We start from the raw sequence: 10,391 nt of genomic DNA on the forward strand, positions 1-10,391 counted from the left end.
TGCAATGACCTCGGCCAATTCCTTTAGAACTCTAGGGTGGAGATCATCCGGACCGGATGACCTGAATACGTCCAGCCCCTCCAGAAGCTCCCTAACTAAATCCTCGCTAACCCTTGGCCCAGGTGTGCCTCCCCCGGGACCCGAGGGGGGCCCAGCAGGGAGGTGGCTGTTCTGAGTCAATGGGCTGAAAATCAGTTTATGCCCCAGTGCCATCACACACCGTGTGATCACTCACACTTTACTTAATGGACTAAATATAGCACTGTTCGATATCTTTATGCAACAGTCCCTTCACGCGTTGCTTGTGAATGCTCCTGCTGCAGTGTATTTCCCCAGATTCCAAGTAAAATAAGCTGCTAAACAATCATCTTGGCAAATTATTGTTTGATCTAGTAGCTTTTTTTCCTATGCCTTTTCTCTCCCTTCCTTTCCATCTTTACGCTGGAACATCTCTGTCCTTGTTAATGTTTCCTTGGCGTTGTATTTCAATAAGTCATCTGAAGAGAATTTTTGGATCTCATGTAAATATTGGCCACAATTACCCCTTTATCGTGGGACTAATTATTATCCTGATAGTAATTATTAATTATTATACTGAATACTAACAACCTTTAGCACTTTTCATCTTCAAGTTGATTTCCAAATATTATCAAAGTGCAGATAGTTTATTATAGACGACATGTATGATGCCCCCCTTGTGACCATGCTCTACAAGTGCCTTTTGGCATGGGAAGAACGGCTTACTTGAATGTTGAAAAAGAAATGGGATCAGTAAATAAGGCTTCTAACTTCTGTCTGACCAGTCAGGCTTTGCAGAGCGTAATCTGGGAGAGGATCTCCATTTGAGTTATCATCGATGGACAATAAAGTGCAAACAGAGAGAATCAGCTTCAAGGGACCAGCGCTGACAGGTTATTCAATCAGCGCGAGGTCAACTGCCCACTAGGGCTTAACCACTGAGGCTCAAGAAGCCCTTGTGTGGGGCTGGCTTCTCATGGAGTTTGGTTCATGTTTCTAGCTAATTCTTTTTGTGGGATACGGAAACCGGTGGAGCCAGGTCGCCAGCATCTTCCATTGACCACCTACCTGGAAACCTGGATACTCACACCGGTGCCTGAGTAGTAGCTCTGAGGAGTGGGAGACCCAGGGGACCCTCATCTGAGAACTGTTTATTTATTGTGCATTGCAGTCATTAAATAAAATACAGAAGCAGCCCTGGGAACAAGGACCAGAATCTAGGATTCCCCCCTTGCCATATGACTATCCTCACCACTAGACTACAAAGCTATGGTCTCTTGGTGGTATCTTTTCCTCTTTCTCTACTGAATCTTGAATTATTTTCTGCACAGTGGCATAGCTTCAGCAAGGAAGGTGGAGCGCCCACCACCTAGGATACTTGATAGTTCGGGTACACCCATGGCAAATCACAGAGTCATAGAGCAGTAGGGCTGGGAGGGACCTCCAGAGGTCTAGTCCAACCCCCTGCCTGAAGCAGTATCATTTCTTACCTAAACCATCCTCCAAATCCATCATCTAAACTCTATGTAAGACCACTGTCAACCCTGACACAACACAAACCTAACACCCTAACCTGCCACAAGTAAAGCAAGGAAACCATGGCAGCCAATGTCCTGTGTCTATGAAATGTTGGCAATATATGCTTAAGAGATAACCACACTGATAGAGGGCCACACTGCCTGCAAACACTCTCACAGTCCATGCCAATCTGGTTGTGGAGTAAAATTCCTTCCTGACCCCAAAGATGGTGATTGGGGTGATCCAGGGCAGACGGGTAAGACCCTTTAGCCAAGAACCCCCAGCTTTGGTCCCAGTAGGAGCATTGGCACCCTCCTCAGTCAAAGTCCCCAGCTGTAGCCAACACCCAATGTCTCAGAGGAAGGCTTAAAAACACTCTGACACAAATAGCAGAAAGGGCAGAAAGGAGCAACCAGCAAAGCCCAGATGCATGGGAAATACTCATAGTGGAACATAGGCACAGCTCTATCTAGAGCATCACCAACCAGTGGCTGTCCAACCTCTTCTTGACCACCTCCACAACTTCCCCAGGCAGTCTGTTCCACTGCCTCACTATTCTAGCAGTAAAGAAGTATTTTCAGCCAGCCAATCTAAACGTATTTTTCTGCAACGTCAAACTACTGGTCTATGGCCTCCTTTCTACAGCAAAAGAGAAAAGGTGCTTTCCCTCTTCTTTATGGCGGCCCTTCAAGTATTTAAAGACTGCTATCTCCTCTTAAGCACCTTCTCCGCAAACTGAACATGCCTAGCTCCTTCAGCCTGTCCTCATATGACTTGCTTTACAAGCCCTTGGTCATCTGTGTCGCCCATCTCCGGACTCTCTCTAACTTCTCCATGTCCCTTTTAAAATGTGGATCCCGGGTGTGGGGTTGAATCTCTTTAGGCAGAGGAGGGGATTCAGCTTCTGCATCCCACTTGCACCAGGAATATGCCAACCACTAGGCTATTGTATAATGAGGGAAGAAGTGTCCCTCTCTCCTCCCTTGAAGATACATTAAAGGAAGATGGCAGACATGACTGCATTTGGTCAGTAGCCCAGTTATAAGGTTGAGGATTGCTATATTCTGCCCAGGATTCCTATATGAAGACCAGTTTTATGTTGGCTGAGGAATTCCCAACTGGAAAGACAAAAGCAGTGTCTGCTCCCTTTGCCATCCCAGGGCAGACTGGGAAGACTCTGGGCTTTAGTCTTTGTGTGTGTCCTTACGTCCTCTGTACAATCAAGATCAAACTACTTCCTTACTCAAGAATACCATGGGAATAAAGCCATCTGTATGTATGAAGTGAGCGGGAGAGGCACATCAACCTGAACAGATATAAGTATCACGTGCAGAAATTATTCCCAGTTAGCTCCTTTTTAATGCCTGTACTTCCTCATCAGGGTGTAGAGTTTGTATCACAATGTGTTTGATTCACAGCAGGAGGCTGTGGTTAAATCTAGGCACCATTTAGGAGTCTATAGAAAGCAAATAAATATGTATACTTAAGTACTTGTATCTATTCTGGAAAGCTTCTGTTTAAAGAGCCCTTTAACCACATCACTTTTCTCCTCATTAGGTGAAGTTGCTTGAGGTGAAAAAGCCTTTCTAAAATACTTTTCACTCACTCACTCAATCCAAGGTAAACATGCCTCTGGGACCATTACTTGTATCAAATATCCAAGGCTTTGTTAAGAGCCTGTCTGGTTAGTGCCACTATTCTTCTCTGGCTACAACCTACACCCCCATAACTACTCCTCTCTGGAAGCTGAAGGCTTTAATAAGCAATGGACCCACAGTGGTATATCGGTTCGGAGTTGTGTGTCATGGGTGTCACTACATACGGACCAAACCAGAACACCACAGCCAAATACCTCAAACCTCAGGGAAGACCCCGTCCCAATGAAATCCCAGATGGAAGTTGTGACTTAGCCCCATTCAGCCCCGAACCTAAGCCCACATTCATTAGCATTTTATCCCCTTTTATCATGCGGAGTAGACTTATCATGCCCCAGCTGAATATATCCGGATGCTGTTCATTCATTTCACCGGGCCTTGAATCAGGCCCAGATCCAGAAGATTGTCTAATTTTGATCATTTAGCTGTCCAGCTGATCTCAACTTGTCAGGGAGAATAAAGCAGGCTTAAAACAGCCACCTGTTTACAATGACAGGAAAAGTAAAGTGAGATCAGACGCCAGCAGGAGGAGAGAATTTAAACAATGCGAGAGGTGGTTGCATGTCATTTCAGAAGTCACCCTTTCTCTTTGATCTGTGCTTAAGACCTTGGCACATGGTGGATCATATGGTCATTAGAGGAGTGTGCCACCAGATTCATTCCACCTTGAAATTTGAAGTGTTGGCCTTTCCCTCAAAGCCTCCTCCTACTTCCTTCTCAGTTGAAACCTGCCCTCTGGATTCCTTCAGAAGAGCCAGAATATATTAGCAAGCAGGAACCCCTTGCATCGCTGATGGATGTTGTCCTGTGATTTTGGTACCATTTATTGCACAACAGTTCAGACTGTCTCGTTACTAATTGCATTACTAAGTGGTGCATGGAGGCTCGGCTCGTGTTGAAATCAGCGCCCAGACTGAAAGTTGTTGTGCAAACATGTACTAATAAAAAGCTCCTGAGTTGAAGATCTCACAATCGAAGCAGATGAGACAGATAAAGGAAATCTATTTTGCAGAGGAGGAGCTGAGGTACAGAGACACTCAGTGACTTGCTTCAGGTCACACAGATAATCTGGGTTGTGGCCATGCGGCCGTGCCTCTGTATCTTTGTACCAAAAATGAATTTGGTTTAGCAGCGCATATTGTAGAAATACACCACCATATTGTTTCAATGCAGTCCGGCGTGCGTGGTTGTCCTTGAAGAGCAGAGCCCTGCCCTGATCCACTTTGAAAGCAGAAATAGTAGCAAACTGCTGCATACGTTTCAGTTAAATAAATGATTTTTGTTGCTTTGAGTTCAGAAAGGAGCGTCCCTCTGGCTGCCTGGAGTTTTAGGTTGTTGATCCCTTCAGCAAGTGTTAACAAGAGGCAACATCGTGGGGAAGTGAGAACCTGGTCTCAGGTTACTCTATAAATTGATGAAGTTTTCAGAAAGGATTACAGGCCCAGAGCCCTCCTAAGTACCGGGATGCCATTACGGCTAAATCAAAGGTAACCGTAGGGCTTGGCAGGTAACTGTCAACAGCTAAGGGAAGGAGCAAGCCCGTGAAGGAGTTCTGTGTCAGGATTAAATTCGTCCAACTTTATTTTTATTTCAGGTGAAGGGGTCAGGCAAAAAAGCTCTCCCAAGTGGCTTGTATTTACAGTTTTCAGGGCGACAGCTGATGAAGCGTTTAGAGGAAGAAGGATGAGCCTGGTCTCTATCTTGATGACAGACTGAGGCTGCTGTAATGACAACGGAGCTGGGGAGGTTTGATGCCTTTTATGAATGAAACATAGAGTGACCGTAATGCGGGCAATGGCAAAACTCCCCCGGAGTTTCAGTCAGGCCAAGATTTCACCCATAATATTTACAGGCAAAACACAGACCACTCTTAAAAGAGGGATCAGCCCCAACCTGCCTAGCTGAAGTATGTTATCATTTTGATTTTTGCAGCTCCTTTAAAGGCTCAGGATTAATCGCACTCAGCTTGCATATAGCACTTCCCATATGGAGATGTCAAGGGATGCAAGAGTAATCCCTCCCACTTAGTAACTGGGGAAACTGAGGCCCAGGACAATAAAGAGACTAGCTCTAAGTCAGACAGGTCAGCGGTAACGCCAGCCTTCCTGACGGCCAGTCTGGTGCCTTAGATGCTGCCTCTCCTTTCCATTGTCTTCCCAGCGGGACCCCTCAATTACCTCGTGCACTATAGATACTACTACTTTACACCTCCAAACCTTATTTTTTACCCAAACCTGTTAAACATGCACCTGTGGCATTTGTTATTTACTTTAAAAGTTGCCTCCTCTTTGTTTCCTGTAGGTTCAAAGAGCCAGTCACAACCTCTGAGTGTCCACATGCTGGTTAGGCTTGAGACATCACAAATGAAAGCCAACTTACACTGGAAGCCGGGAGAGGAGAAATAATGAATAGGCCTTTTGAGGCCCCCCGAAGAATGAGAGTCCCGGCTCTGGCAGGCCAGGAGCTGCATGGTCCTGAGTGTTCGCAGCATCCAAAAAAGTCACAAAATATTTCACTAGGCAGAGGAGGACACAATAAAAGATGCCTCTGGGAAAACCACCCCACCCGCTACTGGTCCATGTGAAACTCCTAAGAAGCTGCCAGTTTTGTAAGGGTTAACCAGCCCTGAACGAAATTGGAAAGAGAGTCCTGGACCATAATCACTTCTTAGTTGCCAGACAAGATGCTTTATCTTCTTAATCTCCTCATCTGGAGATATGTTCCCTTCAGACAAGAGGCAATTAGGTTATCTCTGATGATTGGGCGCTATGGGCTACTGGCTGCAAGGGACTGAAGTGAGACCAAGGAAACTACTTCAATTATGGCATGAACTATAGTCCAGGAGCTGAAAGGCCATTGTTTAATCCCCTAGAAATCATCTATGCTAACAGATAAAGGGATTTACTTCAATTTTTTCTCTCCCCAAGAAGAGTGTGTTATTCCAACTGCTAATAGAACATCCCTGCATTTAATTAAATGACAGAAAGAGAGAAGTAATTAAGGTATCAAAATCACTTCTAGGGAAATTCAAATTGACTGTCACCCTTTGATGCTGTTTAATCACCTCCAACTTGCTTGCCCTTACTCCAACCCAGGTTTGATTTATTTTTTTTTAGGGACTCAGTCCAAAAAATTCTGGGTATGTAATGTGAATCTTAACTTAGCTGCAGCCTCCTGACTTTAATGGGGGAAGATTATCCCCTGTCTGCCTATGGCAGGTGTTTTTGTACCCTCCACTGAAAGCACCTGATACCTGCACTCTCCAAGACAGGATACCGCCCGAGACGGCCATTGTGCTGATGCAGGAAGGTGCCGTCTGTGTTCCTCTGGTCAAGGTGGTTTCATTTCTCAGCGTTCGATTCTGCAGCTCCTACTCAGAAAAGACATTTGAATGTTGATATGTGCATAAAACATCTGTTCACTCTTTTTTCCCTAAGAAGAAGCCTCCTTGCTCTTTGTCTTTGTGGTTGGCAGATTTTGGTCCCCAACCCACAGCCTCCCACCCCCCAGTCCCTGCTGGTGCCCTTCACTCCCGACCCACAGCCCCAGTGGTGCCCCTTGCTCCCAACCCACAGGAGGGGGGGCGTCCCAGATGTCCCCATCCCAACCGGCCCAGAGTGCAGTGACTCTAGTTCATGGGGGAGGCAATGAGGTGAGTCCAGCCCCAGGGCGGGCAAGAGGGAAGAGGGGATGCCAGTGGCACCCCCTGCCCTGGGCTGCAGCTCCTGCGCTGCGCCAGGCAACCTGGCCACACTCCCCTATCAGTGTGTCCCTGCCGGTCCAGCCCTATGAGCATGGGTACCAGCCCCTGTGCTGCCAGCCTGGCCACGGAGCTCCCTGCTGCCCTTGAAGGGCCCCCTTCCCACTTCCCCCACTGGAAGGGCACGTGCCTGCCCCCATCCCACCTGCCCGGTGGCAGCCCTGATGCCCAGACAGCTTCCCTTGGGGCTGGAGGGCACGTCCCCCCTACACATACACACACACATACCCCCCACAGCCCTCCAGACACTCCCCCAGCCCTGGCCCTCCAACCCTCACCCCCACAGACACAGACTTACCTGCATCCAGCTGCTGGGGCTGCTCCCACCACCCTGCTTGGCTGTATGCTGACCATGTGTGTGTGCATGCACAGACACATGTGCACCTACTGCCTCCAATTACTCTCCCACCAGCAGAATGGAGCAAAATCCCAGGCATTGGTTCAGACTTCAAAAAACCACGCAGAGGAAGATTGGAGGGTCCAAAAAGAGGACACGTTGGGGAAACCCCAGACGTATGGTAATCTTACTGAAATGTTCTTTACGATCAGTCACCAAGGGAACTCATAAATGTCATGGAACCGTAGAGAAATAGGCCTGCAAGGGGCATCAGAAAGTCATCTCATGCAATTCCCTGTTCAAGGCTCCCTTCCCACTCTAAACCATCCCAGACAAAATGTATTACTAATCTGGATTTAAAATCTTCCACTGACAAATTTTACGGCCTCTTTTAGAAGCTGCATATTCACTCAGGTATGCTAAATGTGATCTGTCAGCTAGGAGTTGAACAAAACAGTACTGGAGATTTGGGGAGATGTTCATAAGCAGTCACTCATATTAACACAGAGGGTTGCCTTTTGTCTATCTGTTGCTATACCACACACATGCTCTTGTGCAGTTGTGGCATCTGCACATCTGAGATGAGCTTCCAGTATCTTGTTTTAAATTATGTTTGTCGTACTTTTGGTGATGAGCTAGTTAAAGTATTACAGTATGGACTACAATGGGAGCCAGGGCACTCAACAATGTTGAGAACTAGGGCACTTCTTTTGATAGGGGTTTAAGTACATAACTTAGAGCTCCGGTTATTTTAACGTGCATCCACCACGTCTTTGGATTTAAAAAGATAGGGCTTCTCTGAGATATGCTGGAGCCATGTTTTCAGAAAAGCCTTAGTTCAAGGAAGTGGCCAGAGTTGGAAGAGAACTGAGCATGTTGGATGCTGAAAAATCTGACCAGAAATATCACCATGGGACTGGCAGGAGCTGAAGACTACTTCCAGGAGAGGACATGGACATCTGTCCAACAGGATGGATTCCAGGACCTGGAGTTAAGTGTCTGGTGCCCCTGTACAGGGCATGGGAAGAGCTTGATGCCTCACAATGGCAATCCAAGCATCCTACAGGGAGTTGCTTTGAGCTAACCCACAAGAAATGGTGAGCACAGGTTTGTGTCTGCAATCCCACCCATCTTCAGAGTGGAGGCATCTGAATCAGGCACCAGGCACCTCCATCAGTTCAAGATCCAGCACCCAGAGCCCTCTCGCGAAGCTAAGCGCTTAAAATCATCCTTTGGAAAAATGCAGCAGGATACATTCTTTTCTTTTAATTAAGCAAACCACCACGTAACTACAACTGTGTTTGGTGGGGAGCATGGTCCAGTCAGTATGAAATGAGCCCCTCAGGGGTCTGTGGCTCTTGTCCAACTAGTTTCTGGATCCCAGACCACTTTGTATGGCAAATGGGTGCTCGGACTGGGGTAGTTCTGGACATCTCCAGAAGCAGAACTCTAGGTACCAAGGAACTTCAAAGTCAAAAAGGGCGATGATCCTGGATTCAGTGTTGGATTTAGGCACTGTAGCAGGGGACCCTTACCCCTGCTACTAGAAGTGAGGGAGTGCAGGGTTACCAGGAGCCTAAGCAGTAAGTCTTTTGCCAGGAGAGACAGGCAGTAGGTGACGGTGGTAAAGAGGAAGGCCAGAGCAATAAGCCTGTTAATTAGGGAAGGAGAGGATACCCCTGACTGAGCCTAGCCCTGAAGACTGAATTCAGGTGACTGGAAGTGGAAAGAGGAAGGGCTATACAGGCCTAGCTCAGGGCTAATGGCTTAGACTAGCCCCGACGCTGAAGGAGTGGCTGAATACCTCCTGGAGGGAAGCGAGCGTGAGCTCGAGCTGTTTATGACCTGACTAAAGGTTTGGGATGGTTGGGAAACCACAGGCACGTTGTCTGGGAAACACTGCACCCTGGAGGGCTTAAGCCCATTAGCTACCATGACTCCTGAGTCTTTTTCTGCCCATCATTTTGTAAGACTGAGCAACACTGTCCCTGGAGGTATGGCTTTTTATTTGTCCATAATGAAATGCATGCATTTGCCCACACCTTGTTACCTTATGGTCTTCTCACACTGGCAGTGACCTGTCCTCTTAATTGTTTACCACTCTCCCGGTTTTTACACCATTTGCCAACTTTATCAGTAACAATTTTGTTTTTGTTCCAAGTCCTTTATAAACAATATTACCCAGTAAAGGGCCAAGCACCCCATGAGACCACTCTAGAAACATCTGTTTGATGCCGATTTGCTGCTTACACTTACATTTAACCAGCTTTTAATCCATGCAATGTGTGCCACCTTGAGTTTGTACATCCTGGTTTGTTCAGGTTGTACAGCACTAAGTCAAGTTCCTTCCCAAAGCCTATTGCATCAACACTATTAGTTTTATCAGCCAAACTCATATTGTCATTTCCAAATGGCATCAAGTTAGCTAACTGGACTTATCATACTTTTCAGGTGCCCATACCAACTGACATTAATTATATGTGAATTCTTTATGAATACTATCCTATACCAGTTAATCAGTTATTTTGCCTAGAATAGAAAGCATGCAGATAGGCCTAGAGTTACTGGAGTTAGCTTGTTTATCCTTGTTATATTTTTCATGTTAGATTTCTTCTCCTCCTTTGGGGCTTCCCCAGTACTCCATGACTTATTGAAAATCAACAGTAATGGCCTAGAGCAGGGGTTCTCAATCCCTGGGCCGCAGCCCAGTGCTGGGCCATGACCGGTCAGCTGCTGGTCTGCAGCACGGTTGGCTGCTTGACCAGAAGTGGCCACGGACCAGCAAACCACAGCCCCCAAGAGCCAGGCGGAGAGGCCGCGGCTCCTTCTGCAAGGCCTGTGGCAGCACGGGATTTGGCCCACCTCCCGCCGGGGGCTGGTGGTATCCTTACCTGTCTTCCAGCTGGATATTCTGGTCATGGTCTGCTGTGACTGCCGGGCTGTGGGTTGCTCGGCCGGGGCATAAAACCTTTGGGAACCCCTGGCCTAGAGAGCTCCTTTGCCGGATCTTTTAGAACTCTTGGCTGTAGTTTAAATGGACAACCTTATTTAAAGATGTCTAACTTAAGCAAGTGCTATTTAATATCAACCTTAAATATAGATG

Source organism: Gavialis gangeticus, unplaced genomic scaffold (assembly GCF_001723915.1).
Source record: "Gavialis gangeticus isolate Ggan-Ray unplaced genomic scaffold, GavGan_comp1, whole genome shotgun sequence".
In the NCBI taxonomy this organism is placed as follows: domain Eukaryota; kingdom Metazoa; phylum Chordata; order Crocodylia; family Gavialidae; genus Gavialis; species Gavialis gangeticus.